At 36.5% G+C, this 22,258-nt stretch overlaps 1 protein-coding gene and 1 non-coding gene across 8 annotated transcripts in view; both read left to right on the top strand.

The window, feature by feature from the left end:
• Window positions 1-22,258, top strand: part of MACROD2 (mono-ADP ribosylhydrolase 2) — a 2,107,194-nt gene that overhangs the window by 385,539 nt on the left and 1,699,397 nt on the right. The gene's annotated exons all lie outside the window — the stretch shown is intronic.
• On the top strand, window positions 5,362-5,467 carry LOC112130437 (U6 spliceosomal RNA). The gene has a single exon (XR_002912703.1). It is a non-coding gene; the product is annotated as a U6 spliceosomal RNA (small nuclear RNA).

A 22,258-nucleotide genomic window follows, 5' to 3' on the forward strand; every position in this document is an offset into this window, starting at 1 on the left:
GAAATGACAAAGAAACTTTTTCATGGTCTATGGGTGAGAAGGTCAGCAACAATTTAACCAATGTGCTCTAGATCACAAAACGTATTTGAAATGAGACTGAAAGCAGCTAGAGGAAAAGTTTTTGAAGAGATAATAAGGAGAGAATCAGAGGTGCTAAGATAGCAACAGCATGTTAATTTGAGGTGAAAAGAGTCCTAATTAGTAGGTAGATTTTGGACTCTTTATCAGTTACTGTGGTGGTAAGTGCAAGCAGGGAAGACAGAGGAAATTCTCTAGGAACATTCGTAATGCACATGTGAGAGGTCACTCATCCTTGTAGTGAGTTTTGGGGATGGATAGAGGAAATTGCTGAATTATAGAGGCCAATTATAAAAAAGAAAGTACATAGATTTGGGCTAAATAATAATATCAATGTAATGAGACCAGTATTCTAATAATGATAATAGCATGAAAAGAGTAGTGAACAGCTAAATATAGACTAAAATATAGTAAAATCTGATTGTACAGGATGGTAAGGGTACACAAACATGGAGATGTGTTACTACTCTGGAATGTGACCTAATCCTGCTGATTTCCATCTTATGCTCTTCCAGGGAAGAGAGATGAAGCTTTCCAAAAGCTGCCAGTTTTAAGTTTACAGGAGAATCCATGGGATTCCCAAGTTATTATCTGTTCTGCATTCAGAAATGCAATTCTTTGGCTAAGAAAGGGTCTCCTCTACCATTTGCTTTAGGAGAATGAAAACTGACCCTTGCCAAGAGAGCCAGAACTAAGACTTGGCTATTAAAACAAGGATATGGGACATGGGGCCAACATATCTCAGCCAGATCACCCACACATCCATTAGGAATATGGGGCAGCTTTCAGGGGTTTCTGGTGTGTGTCCAGGTTAACATCTAGCCTAACATTGCTATGTCAGTGGAGGCAATAGAGTCATCCAAGATATGAAATCAGAACAAATGTATAGGTATAAGCCAGGCACGGTGGCTCACACCTGTAATCCCAGCACTTTGGGAGGCTGAGGCAGGTGGATCATCTGAGGTCAGGAGTTTGAGACCAGCCTGGCCAGCATGTTGAAACCCTGTCCCTGTCTCTACTAAAAATACAAAAAAATTAGCTGGTGTGGTGGTACGCACCTGTAGTCCCAGCTACTTGGGAGGCTGAAGCAGGAGAATTGCTTGAGCCCAGGAGGTGGAGGTTGCAGTGAGCTGAGATTGTGCCATTGCACTCCAGCCTAGGCGTCAGAGCAAGACTCCATCTCAAAAAAAAAATAAAATAAAATAAAAATAAAAAAAGAAAGAAAGAAAAGAAAAGAGAAGAAAAAATATATCGGTATTAGAACATGGAATAAAAATCCTGTGACATTAAGGGTTCATGGTAATTTGTATCAGAATGTACATGAAAGAAAATATTAAGAAGGAAGGTATACCAGTTCAGGATGCGTTATCTACTAAATAATGTGCCAGAATCCTAATAGACATTTCTATTTACATTTGGCTCTTCTGAACCTTATTAGTTCCTTCAACTTGTCCTTTATGAACAACATCTTTTATTAGTAGACAAAAAAAAAAAAAAAGAATTTCTTATCAGTTTAGGAAAACCACCAATTGTCCTGTTATCTTAAGGAATGATTTTTGGTGGAATGTACCCTAATTCTATTTTTTCTCCTCAGTATCTTTAATATATGATGCTTACAGATTCATTAAAAAATAAATGAATATTTATGACTTGGAATATTATGCTACCAGGAACCATATATGCATTTTTTAACTATAAGAAATGAACTGACCACTACTGTCTATTTCCATCAGACTTGTTTCAATTAACAGCACTTTGGGAAGCTGAGGCAGGCAGATCACTTGAGCCTAGGAGTTCAAGACTAGCTTGGGCAACATGATGAAGTCCCATCTCTACAAAAACAAGAATTAGCTGGGCGTGGTGGTATATGCCTATGGTCTCAGCTACTTGGGAGGCTGAGGTGGGAGGATTGCTTGAGCCTAGGAGGTGGAGGTTACAGTGGGCCATGATCACCCCACTGTATTCCAGCCTGGGCGACAGAATGAGGCCCTGTCTCTAAATAAATAAACAAACAAATAAATAAATGGAAAATAAAAATAATCTGAATTCCCACTATCCAGTATTAACATTGGGTGGTTTAAAGCCTTTCAAACGTTTACAACTTGTACCTACTATATACAAACTTTATTTTTTTTACAAATTAGGAAAATAGTGTACTTGTTTTATAACTTATTTGTTTTTAATTTTTAATTTTTGTGGGTACATACTAGGTATATATATTTATGAGGTACATGAGATACTTTAATACAAGAATGCAATGTGTAATAATCGCATCATGGAAAATGGGGTACCCATCCCTTCAAGCATTTGTCCTTTGTGTTGTACTTCAGTTAATACTCTTTTAGTTATTTTAAAATGACTATAGTCACCCTGTTATGCTATCAAATATGAGGTATTATTCATTCTTCTTTTATATATATAGAGTACCTATTAACCATATATATTGTATATATATGGTTAATTAATTATATATTATATATTAACATTTTATATATATATATATAGTACCTATTAACCATCCCCACCCACCTCCCCACTGCCTCCTGAGTACTTTTCCCAGACCCTGGTAACCATCCTTTTATTCTCTGTCTACATGAATTCCATCGTTTTGATTTTGAAATCCCACAAATAAGTGAGAACATGTGATGTTCGTCTTTCTGTGCCTGCCTTATTTCATGTAATATAATGACCTCCAGTTCCATCCATGTTATTGCAAATGACAGAATCTTATTCTTTTTTTTTTTTGTTGCCCAGGCTGGAGTGCAATGCAATTCTCCTGCCTCAGCCTCCCAAGTAGCTGGAACTACGGGCATGCACCACCACGCCTGGCTAATTTTTTGTATTTTAGTAGAGACGGGGTTTCACCATGTTGGTCAGGATGGTCTCAAACTCCTGATCTCAGGTGATCCACCCACCTCAGCCTCCCAAAGTGCTGGGATTACAGGCGTGAGCCACTGTACCTGGCCACCTTATTCTTTTTTATTTTGTTTGGCTGAATAGTACTCCATTGTGTATAAGTGCCATATTTTCTTTATCCATTTATCTGCTGATGAACTCTTAGGTTGCTTCCAAATCTTAGTTGTTGTGAGCAGTTCTGGAACAAACATGAGAGTGCAAATATTTCCTCAATACACTCATTTCCTTTCTTTTGGGTATATACCCAGCAGTGGGATTGCTGGGTCATATGAGAGCTCTATTTTTAGTTTTTTGAGGAACCTCAAAACTGCTCTCTGTAGTGGTTGTACCAATTTATGTTCCCACCAACAGTGTACGATGGTTCCCTTTTTCTCCACACCCTCGCCAGCATTTGTTATTACCTGTCTTTTGGATAAAAGATAGGTAATATCTTTTTTTATCTTTTTATCTTTTGGATAAAAGACAGGCAATAACAAATGGGGTGAGTTGATATTTTAACTGGGGTGAAATGATATCTCTTTGTAGTTTTGCTTTGCATTTCCCTGATGATTAGTAGTGTCGATCACTTTTTCCTATGCCTGTTTGCTATTTGTGTATCTTCTTTTGAGAAATGTCTATTCAACTATTTTGCCCATTTTTTGATTGGATTAACATTTTTTTCCTATAGAGTTCTTGAGCTCCTTGTATATTCTGGTTATTAATCCCTTGTCAGATGGGTAGTTTACAGATATTTTCTCCTTTTCTGTGGGTTGTCTCTTCACTTTGTTGGTTGTTTCCTTTGCTGTGCAGAAACTTTTTAACTTGATGTGATCCCATTTGCCCATTTTTGCTTTGGTTGCCTGTGCTTGTGGGGTATTACTCAAGAAATCTTTGCCTAGACCTATGTCTTAAAGAGTTTCCCTTATGAATTTCCTCATAGCTTGAGGTCTTAGATTTCAATCTTCAATCCATTTCGATTTGATTTTTGTGTGAGGTGAGAGATAGGGATCAAGTTTAATTCTTTTGCATATGGATATTCAGTTTTCCCAGGACAAATTATTGAAGAGACCGTCTTTTCCCCAAGGTGTGTTCTTGGCACCTTTGTCAAAAATGAGTTCACTGTAGGTGTGTGGATTTGTTTCTGGGTTCTCTATTCTGTTCCATTGAGCTATGTGTCTGTTTTTATGCCAGTAGTACCATGCTGTTTTGGTTGTCATAGCTCTGTAGTATAATCTGACATCAGGTAATGTGGTTCCTTCAACTACTTTTCTTTTTGCTCAGGGTGGGTGGCTTTGGCTATTCTGGTTGTTTTTTTTTTGGTTCCACATTTTTTTTTTTAATTTCTGTGAAGATTGTCATTGGTGTTTTGATAGAGATTGCATTGAATCTATAGATTGCTCTGGGTGGTATGGATATGTTAATAATATTGATTATTTCACTGCATAAACATGGAATATCTTTCCATTTTTGTGTGTTGTCTTCAATTTCTTGCGTCAGTGTTTTATATTTTTAATTGTACAGATCTTTCACTTATTTGGTTAATTCCTAGGTATTTAATTTTACTTGTGGCTATTGTAAATGGGATTTCTTTTTCAATTTTCTTTTCAGGTTGTTCACTGTTGGCATATAGAAATGCTACTGATTTTTGCATGTTGATTTTGTGTCCTGCAACTTTACTGAATTTATCAGTTCTAATAGTTTTTGGTGGAGTGTTTATGTTTTTCCAAACATAAGATCATATCATCTGCAAATAAGGAAACTTTGTCTTTTTCCTTTCCGATTTGGATGCCCTTTATTTCTTTCTCTTGTCTTATTGCTCTAGCTAGGACTTTCAGTTCTATGTTGAATAACAGTGGTGAGAGTGGGCATCCTTGTCATGTTACAGATCTAAAAGGAAAGGCTTTCCCCATTCAGGATGATGCTAGCTGTGGGTCTGTCATATATGGCTGTTATGTTGAGGTTCATTTGTTCTATATCCAGTTATTTGAGGGTTTTTATCATGAAAGGATGTATAACTTTATCGAATGCTTTTTCAGCAGCAATTGAAATGATCAGATAGTTTTTGTCTTTTGTTCTGTAGATATGATATATCACACTAATTGATTTGCATATGTTGGACCATCCTTACATCCCAGGGATAAACTCCACTTTGTCATAATGAATGATCTTTTCAATATGTTGTTTAATGCAATTTGCTAGTATTTTGGTGAGGTTTTGCATCAATATTCTTCAGAGATATTGGCCTGTAGTTTTTGTTTTGTTTTTGGTGTGTCTAACTTATTTGTTTTATGACTTTGCACAGTGACCTACATAACTAGCCTCTCTAGCTGGGCGTTTGTGTGCTTTCCAGTTTTTCAAGATTGTGAGCTAATTATGATAAAAATACTCGTCTCGCTTCGGCAGCACATAGACTAAAATTGGAACGATATAGAGAAGATTAGCATGGCCCCTGCACAAGGATGACATGCAAATTTGTGAAGCGTTCCATATTTAAAAAAGAAAAAAATACTCCTAACTAAATCTTTATGCTTATTATGTATATTTATTAGGATAACTTCTTTGAGATAAAACTTATGGTTTCTAGGGTTGACACTCTTGTAATGAATTTGCTGTAATTACAAGATTGCCCTCCAGAAAGGGTACATGCACCCTTCTAACCTCTGCCCCTTCAGTAACATTGAGTAGTGTTCATCTTTAACTTAATAGGAGATACATTGTATGTTAATATTGATTTAATTTGTATTTATAGAAGGAGCACATTTTCTTGTTTTGGGAAAGAGCATTTTCTTTTTCTTCTTTTTCTCGTTCCTTAATTTCCCCTTTTTGGCTAAACTTTTTCTATGTGATCCATTTTTTTTTTTAGAAGATAAACGTGGAAGTACAGAGACTAATACAACAATGCATCACCCAGAATTAACAAAGGTTAACATTTGAATATTTTTGCTTTAGCTTCTTCATTAAAAATGGGATATAATATGATAATAAAGTTGAAATATTATTAGTTTCCACTCTCATCCACTTACCTCTTTCCTTATCCATAGGCATCTACTATCATCAATTTGATGGTATTTTCCAGTTTATGTTTTCATATTTGTTTAATTAAAATTAGCGTTAGCTGTGACTCTTCAAAAATTCAAGTTACGAGTGGCTTAAACAATATGGATGTTGATTTGTCACTTGTGTAAAAGTCCAAATCGGGGGCCTAGGGTGTGTATGGTCCTCCACATAGTCAGCGACCCATGTTTCTTCCAACTTGTTGCTTTATAGTGAGTTGCCTTGGTCTCATAATAGTAGCAGCCTTATTCCAGGAAGAACAGAAAAGGGATTATAAATATACGAGAATTAATAATTACTCATCTGTTATAATTAATAGCAATAATTACTTATTTTAATGATAATTTATTCATTTACTGCAAAACTGTATTTAGTTGTCTCCTGTACAAATAAGACTGCAAGGAACATTCTTTTCCATATCTCCTACTCCACATGTGTGAGTTTCTCTTGATGAATATACCTAGAAGTGGAATTTCAGGGTTTTAAGGGATGACTATTTTTTATCTATACTAGATATTGCAAAATTTTTAAGCTTTCTCTGTTAGAGTATTTTTAACTGCAGGTAACAGACAATGGAATTTAAAGTGGCTTAAATAAAGAAACCTATCACCTCATATAATAAGAAGTCCAGAGGTAGAACTGCTCTAGATTTGCGTAATTCATTGACTCAATAGCTTTCCTCCGGTCATGAGGAATCAGGTGCAGACAAAACAACGGCCAGAGGCGTTTATTCCTCTATGTCTCTTTTGAAGGGCAAAGAAACTTTCTTTAGAAATTTGTGTTAGCTACATTCTTTCATGTTTCATTGGCTAAAATTGAATCACATGCCAATGCCTAAATTGATTACTTATAAGGGTCTACAAGACCATGATGACTGGCTGGGGGGCAAGACTAGTTTTGCTTAAAAAATATCATCAGGAGGAAGGAGATACCTGAACAAAATATACCTTTAGGAAGGAAGAAGGGGAAAGTGGGTGTCAAGTCGGCAATCTGCAGTGTCTGCTCTGTCTCTAAAGTGGTTACTGCATTCCCATCATTAGTATTTGAGTTATTAATTGTCAGGATTTTTGTTTGTTTTACCAATCTAATGATCAACACTTTGTTGTTGTATTCCTTAGAATTTTTCTGTTTCTATTGGGTTGTACACCTTTTTAGATATTTATAGACCCTTAGGATTTTCTTTTCTTTGAATTACCTTAGCTATGTTCTTTGCCTGATATTCTCCTAAGTTATTTGTATTTTTCTTATTGATTTGTAGCAGTTCTTTACATATTCTGGATAATAATTATTTGTATGTATACTTGTGTTGGAAGTTTCTTCCATCAGTGAATGGCTTGTGTTTTTACATTTGTTTGCATTAAAAATGTTTTTATAACTTAAATATTTGTTTCTTGTGTCTTATTCCCAGAACCATTTTTTATACCAAAGTCTTACAGGTTTTTTTTTTTTAAGTATTCTATTTCTTATTGAATTTTAGGTGGATATCAGTCTTTGCTTGCTATATCCTAGCAGTTTTTAAAGTGATGGATGGACTCTTTCAAAGTGTCTGCAAGACTAAAATTATTTTTATAATGATATTAAGATGTCATTTGCCCTTTCCCCCATATATGTAGAATTGGGTCTTTTTCAACTTTTATTTTAGATTCACGGGTACATGTGCAGGTTTGTTACACGGATATATTGAATGATGCTGAGGTTCGGGGTACAAATGATCTTATCACATAGGTACTGAGCACAGTACCCAACAGTTAGTTTTTCAACGCTTGTTCCCCTTTTTCCCTTCCTTCTCTAGTAGTTCCCAGTTTCTGTGTATTCCTAGGTATTTTATTTTGTTCATGGCTATTGGCTTTATGCCTATGAGTACCCAGTGTTTAGCTCCCACTTCTAGGTGAGAACATGCAGTATTTGGTTTTCTGTTCCTGCATTAATTCACTTAGGATAATGACCTCTGGCTGCATCTGTGTTGCTGCAAAGATATGATTTCGTTCTTTCTTATGGCTGTGTAGTATTCCATGGTGTATATGTACCACATTCTCTTTATCCAATCCACTAGTGACAGGCACCTAGGTTGATTCCATGTCTTTCTATTGTGAACAGTGTTGCAGAATAGAAACTGGTAGAATGATTTGTTTTCTTATAGATATATACGCAGCAATGGGATTGCGGGGTAGTTCTAAGTTCTTTGAGAAACCTCCAAACTGCTTTCCACAGTGGCTGAACTAATTTACATTCCCAACAGTGCATATACAGGTCATTAACAAAATTAACATAAAAGATACCACTTGTAACCTATCAAATTATAAAATAATGTTTTAAATGATAACTAATATAGGACAGAGTGAGTTGTGACTCTGACCAGGAGTGTAAAGTGGTAACTTTCTGGAAATATGTTGCAAAGACCCCACTAATCCATATATTTTTAACTCAGTAATTTCTGTTCTAGAAGCTAGCCTGAGGAAATTGTAAGAAACTGTGAGGAAATTGTTCAGTGTAGAATTATATAAAAGATAAAAAAAGTGGAAGCAACCAGATATCCATCAATAAAATACAGAATCAAGTTTTATCTATGGGGAGAATTATTTTGTAACCATTTATGTGTTCAGAGGTTTTTTTGTGATGACATGGAAATATACTATGTAATTGTGAGAAAATCGGCGTATAAAACTCTACATGTCTTATGATTTTAATGATATTAAGAGCAAATTAGAAATGGAAAAAAGGAAAGAAACTATCAAAATGTTTACAGTGGTTATCTCTGAGTATTGTTATGCATATTTTAAAAATTAGCTTTCCAATTTTTTATGATAAATATATATTGTTTTCACTAATAGAAGTGTTATTAAAAAGGTCTGGTAAAGATTGGCTATTTTTCATTTCAGCCTTGAGATTATTGGGAGTGGAGAGGGCCCTTTTATGAAATGAAGTCTCTTATTTCTTTGGGGAGGGAGTAGAACATTTGGTAGTGTGTCTTTCCCGATAGAAAGAGAGGAATGTGACCCAGCAGGGCCTGGGGCAGCAGATACTAACTCAGCTGGATTTCAAGAACAACCATTGGATCCTGAGTTAGTGGAATGCACTCCAGACTGCTTAGTGTCATGGTTAAGGGCGCTAGTTTTGTAGCCAGAGTTTCTAGTTTATAGCCTAGTTCTGCCACTTGTGAGCTGAATTAAGTTTTGGGTAAATTACTTAATCTCTGTGTATGTGTTTCAGTGTTTCCATATATGAATTGGGAATAATAACACTCTCTGTGCCATGGGGTTATTATGAGAATAAACTGAATTATTGTGTTTAAAATTGTCAGCAGAGTGTTCCCACATAATAACCTCTTACTATTTTTTTAGTAAGTTTTAATAGGTCTTACTATTAGTGGTTTAATCAGCTATCTATTACCTCATAACAAACCTCCCCAAAATTGGTGCCCTAAAATAACATGAAATAACTTATTTAGTCCATAAATCTCAATAGTTATAGCTCATCTCTGTTCCACAGGGCATCAACTGAGATGGCTCACCTGGGGTCTGGAGGATCTACTTTCTTTTTCTTTTCTTTTTTTTTTTTTGAGATGGAGTCTTGCTCTGTCACCCAGGTTGGAGTGTAGTGGTACAATTTCGGCTCACTGCAACCTCTGCCTCCTGGGTTCAAGCAATTCTCCTGCCTCAGCCTCCCAAGTAGCTGGGATTACAAGCATGAGCCACCATGCCTGGCTAGTTTATATATTTTTAGTAGAGATGAGGTTTCACCATGTTGGACAGGCTGGTCTTGAACTCCTGACTTCAGGTGATCTGCCCACCTTGGCCTCCCAAAGTGCTGGGATTACAGGCGTGAGCCACCGTGCCTGGCCTGGAGGATCTACTTTCAAGAGACCTCACACACGGCTGACAAATTGGCACTGGCTTCTGCTAGGAGCTCAGCCAGAGCTGTGTGATGGGGGTCTCTGTTTTCTCCAAGTGGGCTTCTTCATGGACTGTCCAGGCTTCCCTATGGCAGCATGTCTGGATTTGGAAAGTGAGCATCTTGAACAAAACAGGCAGAAGTGCATCACATTTTTATAACCTGTCCTCAGTAGTGACTTCTTTATCCTACTACTTCATGGAGTACTACTTCCATCATAGTCATGAATCCATCCAGATTAAAGAGGCAGGAACATAGACACTCCCCTGTCTATGTGAGGAGTGTTGAGCACATTGTAAGAAGAGTATGAGTGGTGGAAAATATTGTTTCAGCCATGTTTGAGAAATACAGCTGGCCATAGCAGTCTACTGACCTTTTAGATAACATAATATGCTTGGCTTTCTTATCCACTAACAGCAGCAATCTCAATTCTGTGTATTAGAACCATCTTAGGTCTTTTTACTAAATGCGGATTATGAGTGACTGTTCATTTATTTTGAATATTTTCTGTATTTTTCAATGTTGAAAGCTTATTACTATAATGAAAAGTTTTAAATGAAAAGATCAACTTTTTTTGCAGTGTATCTAGATATTCTACAATCTATGAATGTAAGATTTCCATGTAGAATTTTAAAAATCTATTACACTCCTTCTTTCTTGGTTTGGTCATATTTCTAGTAGCACTGACCTCTAGAATGAAAGAAAAGAAAGAAAAAAAGATTCTACTCACAAATATTTCTATGTTAAATGTAGTGGTTCCTCAGGGCAAACCTTAGACACCAAATACAGCCTATAAAACTATGAAGTGTGATTCCCACTGCCCTCTCCTTAGAACTCTGGGTTGCAAACAACTGATGAGCAGCTGCTGGCTTTTACTGCTAGTGAACTTGAACAGAGAGCAATTTCTATTCATCTGTCAAGAAGGACAGGCACACAATAAATTTTTGACTACATTTGATATTGATACAATTCATGCAAATAAACTTGCAAATAAGGCAGTGCTCTCAAGATTTCAAGAAATGGCCAAGGAGGCTGTTTTGCCCCTCCTCCCCAAAAAACTTTGGAGCTGCCACTGATCTCACAGACAGTCATCTCTTTGAATTAAACATGCCTTATTCTGAAAGATGCCAAGGCCTGGTCCATTGAAACATTCAACTTGTCTTTGCAGCTGTAATTTATTTCTTCTCTTTCTTCCCATCAAATGGGAAAATTGTTCATTTTTAAAAGCAAAGACCATTTAAGGTTTGAGGCAAAAAGAGAATGAAATATGGAAGTCAAGGGTCAGTTTCAAAAAGGAATAGTACTTTATAACAATTTAGTTTAATTCTAAGTGGCAACTGTTGTTACATATATATAGGATAAAGTATGCAGGAGTAAATAGTGGATTGAATGTCACTGTGGTGACCCAAAGGAGTCAATGCAACTTCTCAAGTAGATTAACTTATTCTTGGGGACAGTTTATAAAATGGTAGATTTGGGGCTCAATATAATTTTTATTCATTGAACACATATATATTCCAGTTTCTATCCTAAACACTTATATTAGCTCATGAAATTCTCTTAACACCCCTAGGAGGTAGTTAGTACCATTGTCCTGCTTTTTTATTTTTTATTTTTATTTTTTGAGACGGAGTCTCACTCTGTCACCAGGCTGGAGTGCAGTGGCACAATCTCGGCTCACGGCAACCTCTGCCTCCCTGGTTCAAGTGATTCTCCTGCCTCAGCCTCCCTAGGAGCTGGGACTACAGGTGCCCAGCACCATGCCTGGCTAGTTTTTTGTATTTTTGGTAGAGACAGTGTTTCACCATGTTGGCCAGGATGGTCTCGATCTCTTGACCTCGTGATCCACCCACCTCGATCTCCCAAAGTGCTGGGATTACAGGCGTGAACCACTGCGCATGGCCACCATTGTCCTGCTTTTACAGAACAAAGTGGTTAAGAAACTTGCCCAAGGTCACATAGAGTTGACTCAGGTTTCAAACCCTGGCTGACCTCTTTTTACCTATTGTGCTTTATTGCTTCACAGATAAGTTTTTGAAAAAACTGCAGTGAGGCCAGGCATGGTGGCTCATGCATGTAATCTCAACACTTCAAGAAGCTGAGGGGGGAGGATCGCTTGAACCCAGGAGTTCAAGACCAGCTTGGGCAACATAATGGGACCTCATCTCTACAAAAAAATTTAAAAAGTTAGCCAGGCATAGTGGTGCATGCCTGTAGTCCCAGCTACTTGGCAGGTTGAGGTGGGAGGATCTCTTGAACCCAAGAGGTAGAGATTGCAGTGAGCCAAGATCACACCACTGCAATACAGCCTGGGCGACAGAGCAAGACTCTGTCTCAAAAACAAACAAACAAACAAACAAACAAAAAACACCTAGATTGAGAGATCATGAATAATTATCTGTAGGGGATTTTTTTTCAGAGTTCACATGCAAAAATTAAGGGTGGTTATTACCAAAAAGACAAAAGATAACAATTGTTGATGAGGTTGTGGAGCAAAGAGAACTCATGCACATTTTTGGTGGGAATGCATATTAGTACAGCCATTATGGAAAACAGTATGGAGATTCCTCAAATATTAAAAATAGAACTACCATATGATCCATCAATCCCAATACTAGGTATATATCCAAAGGAAATGAAATCAGTATGTCAAAGAGATATGTGCACTCCCATAGTCATTGTTCATAATAGCCAAGATATGGAATCAACCTAAGTATTCATCAATGGATAAATGGATAACAAAGGCTGGGAATGGTGGCTTACATCTGTAATCCCAATACTTTGGGAGGTTAAGGGGCAGGATTGCTTGAGTTCAGGAGTTTGAGACCAGCCTGGGCAACATGATAAAACCCATCTCTACAAACATTAGCCTGACATGGTGGCACACACCTATAGTCTCAGCTACTCAGGGTGCTGAGGTGGGAGGATCACTTGAGCCTGGGAGGTTGACGCTGCAGTGAACTGAGATTGCACCACTGCACTCCAGCCTGGGTGACAGAGTGAGACCCTGTCTCAAAAAAAAAAAAAAAAAAGAAAAGAAAAAAAAAGGGTAAAGAAAATGTGGAATATAGACACAATAGAATACTATTCAGCTTTGAAAAAAAAATGAACATACTGTCATTTGCAACAGTATGGATTAACGTGGAGAACATTATCTTAAATGAAACAAGCCAGACACAAAAAGACGAAGACCACATGATCTTACTTGTATGTGAAATCTTAAAAAGTTGAATTCATAAAGGCAGAAAGTAGAATTGTGGTTACCGGTGGCTTGCTGGGCACAGGGTGGTGGGGGGTGGGGCTGGGGGCTAAGTTGGTTCAAGGGGTACAAAATTTCAGTTAGGCATGAGGAATAAGTTCAAGAGATCTATTGTACTGTGTGGTGACTATAGCTAAATAAAAATCTATCGTATACTTGAAAATGGCTAGGAGAATAGATTTTAATTATTCTACCCACAATCAGCATGTGAGGTAATACATGTGTTGATTAGCTCAATTTAGCCATTCCACAATGTATACATATTTTAAAGAATAATGTTGTACTTGATAAATATATACAATTTTTATTTAAAAAACAAGTAATTTTTTTTTTAAAGGCAAGAAATGTCTCAGAAAGGGAAGGTAGGCAGCAAATTGATACATTTCAGGTTCATTGTTCAACTTTCTTTGCATCTGGAAGTTGAGTCCAGTGGGTTTGGAATGTGGGAGATGTCTGACCCACACTGCTGTTTGTAAAAAGAACTTGAGTGAGTCACTTCATCTCTCCTGAGGATATTAACAGTTGCCCTGACAGCCTTGCTAGGTTGTTGGAGAGAGCAAATGAATTATCATGGTTATCAAATCCTGTTGCAAACTATAAAGTCCTCATTACTGTTAGTTATTGCTGTAATCATGCATCTTTTCTTTTAGAAAAGCATTTCAGGAATGCCTCCTTGTAGAAGATCACATTCTGCAGTGTGTTCCTCTATTTTTCACTACATTTTATTTAATGATACAGGTGTGTCAAATGTTTAGCATGGTGCCTGCCATATGATCACACTGAATAGATTTTATTAATTATTACTTAATTTCTAGCAGAAGTCTTGGATTTGAAGAAGCAATTAAAGGAAACTGTCTCACAGAAGGACAGAAGCTGCCGAGTCAGGATCTGAAAAGCAGGGCTTCCTAGCTTTTCCTTGATGTCAAAGGCCATAATGATACTGAAGAGAGTTTGGAAGTCTAATTGCTGTTTTCATTCTAATTTTAGTTTTCGGTGATAATCCCTTTCATTTATACTATCTACTTATGTACTTATGTGCCAAGGCGATTGAAAGTGGCTCTTTGAGGACTGTGTTAAATGTTCTGGGGTCACATCTAGGTTTGATGAGATGGGATGTCATGATCACTGCCTCCAGGAGGTAGTATTTGCCATCCCTAGCCTATCCTAGAAAGTTTATAAAATATTTTTGCTTCTATTTTTAAGTCATACCCTCACTGCCACCCTCTATATTTGCCAGGGGTTAGTTTTCCACTGTGATGTGAGGAAACTGAGATTGTGACTCCTCTTTACCTCTGCATTTTTCTCACTAGACCATGCTGTGATGGTTTTGCCCATTCCTTCTCAGGTTTCAGCTTCTGTCTTGAAATCTAGCATGGAGCTGGATACATAATAGATGACCCATACATTTTTGCAGAATTAAACTTTAATGAATTAAAATTTCACTCCTAACCAAATGATACATGTTTAAAGATAAAAGCTCAAACTTCAAAATGGAGCTGCTGATACTTCCCTCATTCTTCCTAAATACCAGAGATTTCGGTCTCTGTAATGCATGTCACTCCAATAGGTGGAAAGGGTGAACAGGGTCATTTAATGACCCGATACAGTTCTCAGATCATTTTTGTTAGAATGGCCATTGGACTAGGGAGGTGTCTAAAAACCATAAGGGCTGTGAACAGGATGCCAAAAACAAGCCAATAGCTGATGTGGCATGCAATGGGAATAGGGAGAAAAAGACTCAGTAGCTAGGCATTCTTGCTTCTTCCCAATGTACTTTTCTGACATTTGGGCTTTTTCTGTTTTGCCCATAGCTCACCTTAACCTTTTAATTTTCTTTGTGTGTGCCCAGCACAAGTTTACTTTCTAGATCCCATTTGTTGATGTCTCTGGTTTATCTGCACATTTCACAATCTTTTCTAGCTGTTTAATAAAGATCATGTTTATAGCTTTAGTATTGATGGTTTGCCCAGTAGGCCAAGTGTCAGCTTCTGTAATGTCCAATAGAATCCCTTCCCATAAGACAAAGTCCTAAGATGTTACTCAGGAGTATCTGAGTTTTTATAGATCCAATTAATGACTTTTGGTCTTCAAAATATATCATATGTTAATAATAATAACTTACTACATTCTGATCATTGTTCCCAGCACTTTCTTAATCTTGATACCAACCAAATGAGACAGGTACTTTTATTGTCCTACTTTTATAGATGAGAAAATAGAGGCACAGAAGTCAAGAAGCTGGTCCAAGGTCTCCTAGTGATTGCTGGAGTCAGTATGCTATGCTACTTCCCATGTGTGCTATGTGTAACACTTAGGGTCACACCCTGTGGTAGCTAGCGGGCTTTTGCAGTGAGCAAGACAGTTTTTACCCTCTTGAATTCAAGAGTTCCCTCAGAGAACCCTCCGCCCTCATTCCTACCATTCATGCCTTAATGGAGACGGCTTTTAAATGAAGCATTTGTGTAAAAATTTCACAGCCCCAAGTTAACTTTGTATAGTATGGTTTAATTGCTCTATCTAGGTGCATTTCAGACCCCTACGAAAACCAAACTTGCATCCCCAGGAATCTTTGATCTCTTGGGCTAGAGGAAAAAGTAACAACAAAAAGTTCCTTTGGGAGGAAGAGAATTAACAATAGATGGAAGCTTCTTAAAGCAATGAATTGACACCTGTGAATGAAAACCAGATGTTGAAATCTCTGGGAAAAAAAAGATATGTAAATGTATACAGGGTATATAATGAACCTTAAAAGCATGGATAATAGTAAAATGTAGTAAGATAGTTAGGAAGTGATGACTTTTGAGTATTCTTGTTTTTAATGTAATTTTTTAAAAATATAAGTAAATATAATTTAATTATTAATAATGACCATTTAACAGCCAGCTCACAAAATTTCTGAAAACTTAACAGTTGGCTTTTGAGACCCAGTGGGAGCCGTCTGACACCTGTTTATTTATATACACAAAGAAGTTCAATTAACATTAGCCCTAAAGACTCATATCACTCAGCTCCACCTCTTCACCTGGGGTTTGGAGGCAGATACACTTGAGCTCTAACTCTCACTCTATATTTTATTAAACCTGGGACATTAGGCAAACTACTGTTTCTGAGCCTCCTTTTATTATCTGTAAATATAATAATAATAATAATTGTGAACAATTATCTTGTGCCAAACACAGTTGTAATTCAATGAATTTCTCAATGGGGAGATACTATAATTCCTCATTTTACAGCTGTGGAAATAGAGGATTAGAGAGTTCAATTAACACTAGCCCTGAAGACTCATATCACTCAGCTCCACCTCTTCACCTGGGGTTTGGAGGCAGATACACTTGAGCTCTAACTCTCACTCTATATTTTATTAAATCGGCGACATTAGGCAAACTACTGTTTCTGAGCCTCCTTTTATTATCTGTAAATATAATAATAATTGTGAACAATTATCTTGTACCAAACACAGTTGTAATTCAATGAATTTCTCAATGGGGAGATACTGTAATTCCTCATTTTACAGCTGTGGAAATAGAGGAGTAGAGAGGGTAGATAGCTTGCCCCACTGAGAAGTGAAAGAGGTGATATATGAACAAAGGCATTTTGGTCCTAAAACATGCCGTTCTAACCATCTCAATATACTGCCTACGTTATCAGTTATGAAGATGAAATGACATAGCATATTTAATATGACTGGCTCAGTGAATTCTCTTCAGTTCTCTTTTCCTTCTTCCTATTTAGAAAATAAGATTAGGACCACAAGGTGTTGGGAATGTGTCAGAAAAAGGGAACACTGCAATCTAGTGATGGTCTCAATCATGGTGGCACAGAAAAATCCCCTGGGGCGCTTTTCAAAACATAGATGCCTTGGCCACACCCTGTACTAATTACCATAAATCAGAACTCTAGGGGTTTGGGGCATGGGTATTAGTGTTTTTTTAAAAGCTTCGCAGGTGATTAAAAGGTGGTTTTCTACTTTTAGAATTCTTGATAATGGTACTCTCTTACTCCTGTTTGCTGATCTTTTCCTTTTTTTCTCATAAACACAGTAAGAAATACCACACAGAAAAGAGGTCCACATTAGGGACCACCTTAATCCAAACAGAAAAATTGATTTGGATTTCCTTAACAAGTTATTGCAAAGCTTATAGGTTTGTTAGTGGAAGTTCCACTTTATGAAGGCAGATTGCTGCTGAGGTAGAAATATGTAACCTCATTCTACAGTGAGCTGCAGTCATCATGTAGGATCTTACAACGGGTTAAGTTTTGCCTATCATTTAATGATTTGTGTGCTTCGTCCGCATATTTAGTTGTATAATTTAAAAATTATTGTGAAATTTACATATCGTAAAATTGATCATTTTAAAGTGAACAACTTAGTAGCTAAGTATGTATTCACAGTGTTATGCAACCACCGCCTCTATTTCCAAAATATTTTCATCACCTCAAAAGGAAATTGCATACCCATTAAGCAGTCACCCTCTATTTTCCCTGGTCCCTTCTCTCCTTCCCTTAGCTCCCAGAAACCACCAAACTGTTTTCTGTTTCTGAGAATTTGCCAGTCAGGATATTTCACACAAATGGGAATCGTACCGTATATGACCTCTTGTATTTTGCTTCTTTTAGTTAGCATAACGTTTTCAAAGTTCATTCACATTGTACCATGTGTCAGTAGTTCATTCCTTTTTATGGATGAACAATATTCTCTTGTATGTCCATGTCAAAATTTGCCCATCCATTCATCTGCTGCTGGACACTTTGGTAGTATTTTGTTGAAAACTTTCTTTCATTTATATTCATGAGCAATATTGGCATGAAGTTTTCATATAGTGTTCTGTCTGGCTTTGGTTCAGAGTAATCCTAGCTTCATAGAATGAGTTAGGAAGTATTTCTTCCGCTGCTGTTTCTTGAAAGTGGTTGTTAAGGATTGGTGTTAATTCGTCTAAATGTTAAATTCTTTGAAATGTTTTCAAGCCACATGGTCCTGAGCTTTTCTTTGATGGGTGGTTTTTGATTACTGACTTAATCTCTTTACTTGTGAGAGACCTGTTGAGATTTTCTATTTCTTCTTTAGTCAGTTTTGGCAGTTTTTGTGTTTCTAGGAATTTGTTCATTTTATCTACATTATTCAATTTGTTGTTACACAATTATTTATAGTATTCTCTTATAATCATTTTTATTTCTCTAAGATTGAGAAATAAAGCTTAGATAAATAAAAGTGGGATAAATAAATGAAATAATAATGTTCATAAACAACACATAATTATATTATTACAAATAATTATATAATAATATTTATGTAATAATGTTCATGTATAATAGTGTTTATACTGTTTCATGTGATAAAACATAATATTCCCACTTTCATTTATGATTCTTGTGTATTTTTTACCCTTTTTTCTTAGTCTAGCTAAAGGTTTGTTAGTTTTGTTGATATTTTCAAAGAACCAATTTCTTGTTTCATTAACTCTTGTTTTTCTAATCTCCATTTCATTTATCTCTGCTGTAATCTTTATTATTTCCTTCATTCTGTTAGCTCTGCACTTAGTTTTCTGTTCTTTTTCTAGTTCCTTAAAGTGTAAAGTTAGGTTATTGATTTCAGATCATTCTTTTTTATAATACAGATTTTATAACCATTAATTTCCCTCTGAGCACTGCTTTTGCTGTATCCCATGAATTTTAGCATGTTGTATTTTCATTTTATTTTAGGATATTTTCTAATTTCCCTTGTGATTTCTTTGGCCTAATAGTTGGTTATTATTGTGTTGTTTAATTTTTATGTATTTGTGAATATTCCAGTTTTTTTTGTGTTATTGATCTCTAGCTTCATTTATTGTGGTTGAGGAAGATACTTTGGATGACTTCAATTTTTTAAAATTTATCATGACTTGTTTAGTGGCTTAATATGTAGTGTATCCTGTAGATGTTCCATGTGCACTTGAGAGGAATAAGTATTCTGCTGTTGATGGTGGAGTGTCGTATATATATCTGTTGGATGTAGTCTGTTTATAGTGTTGTCCAAGGCCTGTATTTCCTTATTAATCTTATGTCTAAATATTCTATTTATTGTTAAAAGTAGTGCATTGATGTCTCCCACGATTATTGTATCATTGGTTGCTTTTCCCTGCAATTCTGTCCGTTTTTGCTTTATATATTTGGTTCTCTATTATTAGGTGCATATATATTTGTAATTTTTATATCTTCTTTATATATTTATACTTTTACCTATATATAGTGTCCTTTTTGTAACTTGTAAATTTTTTTTTTTTTTTTTTGAGACGTAGTCTCACTCTGTCACCAGGCTGGAGGGCAGTGGCACAATTTTGGCTCCCTGCAATCTCCGCCTCTTGGGTTCAAGCAATTCCCTTGCCTCAGCCTCCCAAGTAGCTGGGACTACAGGCACACACCACCACACCTGGCTAATTTTTTTTTATTTTGGTAGAGATGGGGTTTCACCTTGTTGGCCATGATGGTTTCAATCTCCTGGCATTGTGATATGCCCTCTTCGGCCTCCCAAAGTGCTGTGATTACAGGCATGAGCCACCGCACCCAGCCAACAATTTTTGACTTAAAATCTATTTTATCTGATTTTAGTATACCCACCTCTGGTGTCTTTTAGACATGACTTACATGGAGTATCTTTTCTCATTCACTTTCAGCCTATCTGTGTCTTTGGATCTAAAGTGAGTCACTTGTTATAGCATGTAGTTGTATCAAGTTATAAAATTATATATGTTTTACTAATCTCTAGCTTTTTGTTGGAGAGTCATTTAATTTACATTTTAAATAATTTCTGATTAGGAAAGGCTTGCTTCTGCCATTTTGCTATTTGTTTTCTGCATGTCTTATAGCCTTTTGTTCCTCATTTGCTTCTCTACTGCCATATTTTGTGTTTAACTTTTTGAAGTGTGCTTTTTTGATCCCTTTTCCATTTTCTTTTGTGTATATTTTAAAGACTTTTCTTTGTGGTTTCTATGGGGATAACAATTAAAATCCTAAATTTATAATGATCTAGTTTGGATTAATGCCAACTTAGATTCACTAGGATATCAAAGTTCTGTTTCTATACAGTTCTCTCTTCATGTTAATGTTTTTATAGATTACATCTTTATACATTGTGTGTCTGATAACATAGATTATAATTATTGTTTTTTTGTCTTTGATTCTGTTTATATGCTGGATTACATTTATTGATTTGCGTATATTGAACCAGCCTTGCATCCCAGGGATGAAGCCCACTTGATCATGGTGGATAAGCTTTTTGATGTGCTGCTGGATTCGGTTTGCCAGTATTTTATTGAGGATTTTTGCATCAATGTTCATCAAGGATATTGGTCTAAAATTCTCTTTTTTGGTTGTGTCTCTGCCCGGCTTTGGTATCAGGATGATGCTGGCCTCATAAAATGAGTTAGGGAGGATTCTCTCTTTTTCTATTGATTGGAATAGTTTCAGAAGGAATGGTACCAGCTCCTCCTTGTACCTCTGGTAGAATTCGGCTGTGAATCCATCTGGTCCTGGACTTTTTTTGGTTGGTAAGCTATTGATTATTGCCACAATTTCAGCTCCTATTATTGGTCTATTCAGAGATTCAACTTCTTCCTGGTTTAGTCTTGGGAGAGTGTATGTGTGGAGGAATTTATCCATTTCTTCTAGATTTTCTAGTTTATTTGCGTAGAGGTGTTTGTAGTATTATCTGATGGTAGTTTGTATTTCTGTGGGATCGGTGGTGATATCCCCTTTATCATTTTTTATTGCATCTATTTGATTCTTTTCTCTTTTTTTCTTAATTAGTCTTGCTAGCAGTCTATCAATTTTGTTGATCCTTTCAAAAAACCAGCTCCTGGATTCATTAATTTTTTGAAGCGGTTTTTGTGTCTCTATTTCCTTCAGTTCTGCTCTGATTTTAGTTATTTCTTGCCTTCTGCTAGCTTTTGAATGTGTTTGCTCTTGCTTCTCTAGTTCTTTTAATTGTGATGCTAGGGTGTCAATTTTGGATCTTTCCTGCTTTCTCTTGTGGGCATTTAGTGCTATAAATTTCCCTCTCCACACTGCTTTGAATGCATCCCAGAGATTCTGGTATGTTGTGTCTTGGTTCTCGTTGGTTTCAAAGAACATCTTTATTTCTGCCTTCATTTCGTTATGTACCCAGTAGTCATTCAGGAGCAGGTTGTTCAGTTCCCATGTAGTTGAGCGGTTTTGAGTGAGATTCTTAATCCTGAGTTCTAGCTTGATTGCACTGTGATCTGAGAGACAGTTTGTTATAATTTCTGTTCTTTTACATTTACTGAGGAGAGCTTTACTTCCAAGTATGTGGTCAATTTTGGAATAGGTGTGGTGTGGTGCTGAAAAAAATGTATATTGTGTTGATTTGGGGTGGAGAGTTCTGTAGATGTCTATTAGGTCCGCTTGGTGCAGAGCTGAGTTCAATTCCCGGGTATCCTTGTTAACTTTCTGTCTCGTTGATCTGTCTAATGTTGACAGTGGGGTGTTAAAGTCTCCCATTATTAATGTGTGGGAGTCTAAGTCTCTTTGTAGGTCACTCAGGACTTGCTTTATGAATCTGGGTGCTCCTGTATTGGGTGCATATATATTTAGGATAGTTAGCTCTTCTTGTTGAATTGATCCCTTTACCATTATGTAATGGCCTTCTTTGTCTCTTTTGATCTTTGCTGGTTTAAAGTCTGTTTTATCAGAGACTAGGATTGCAACCCCTGCCTTTTTTTGTTTTCCATTTGCTTGGTAGATCTTCCTCCATCCTTTTATTTTGAGCCTATGTGTGTCTCTGCACGTGAGATGGGTTTCCTGAATACAGCACACTGATGGGTCTTGACTCTTTATCCAATTTGCCAGTCTGTGTCTTTTAGTTGGAGCATTTAGTCCATTTACATTTAAAGTTAATATTGTTATGCGTGAATTTGATCCTGTCATTATGATGTTAGCTGGTTATTTTGCTCGTTAGTTGATGCAGTCTCTTCCTAGTCTCGATGGTCTTTACATTTTGGCATGATTTTGCAGCGGCTGGTACCAGTTGTTCGTTTCCATGTTTAGTGCTTCCTTCAGGAGCTCTTTTAGGGCAGGCCTGGTGGTGAC

Source organism: Pongo abelii, chromosome 21 (assembly GCF_028885655.2).
Source record: "Pongo abelii isolate AG06213 chromosome 21, NHGRI_mPonAbe1-v2.0_pri, whole genome shotgun sequence".
NCBI classification, from domain to species: Eukaryota; Metazoa; Chordata; class Mammalia; order Primates; family Hominidae; genus Pongo; species Pongo abelii.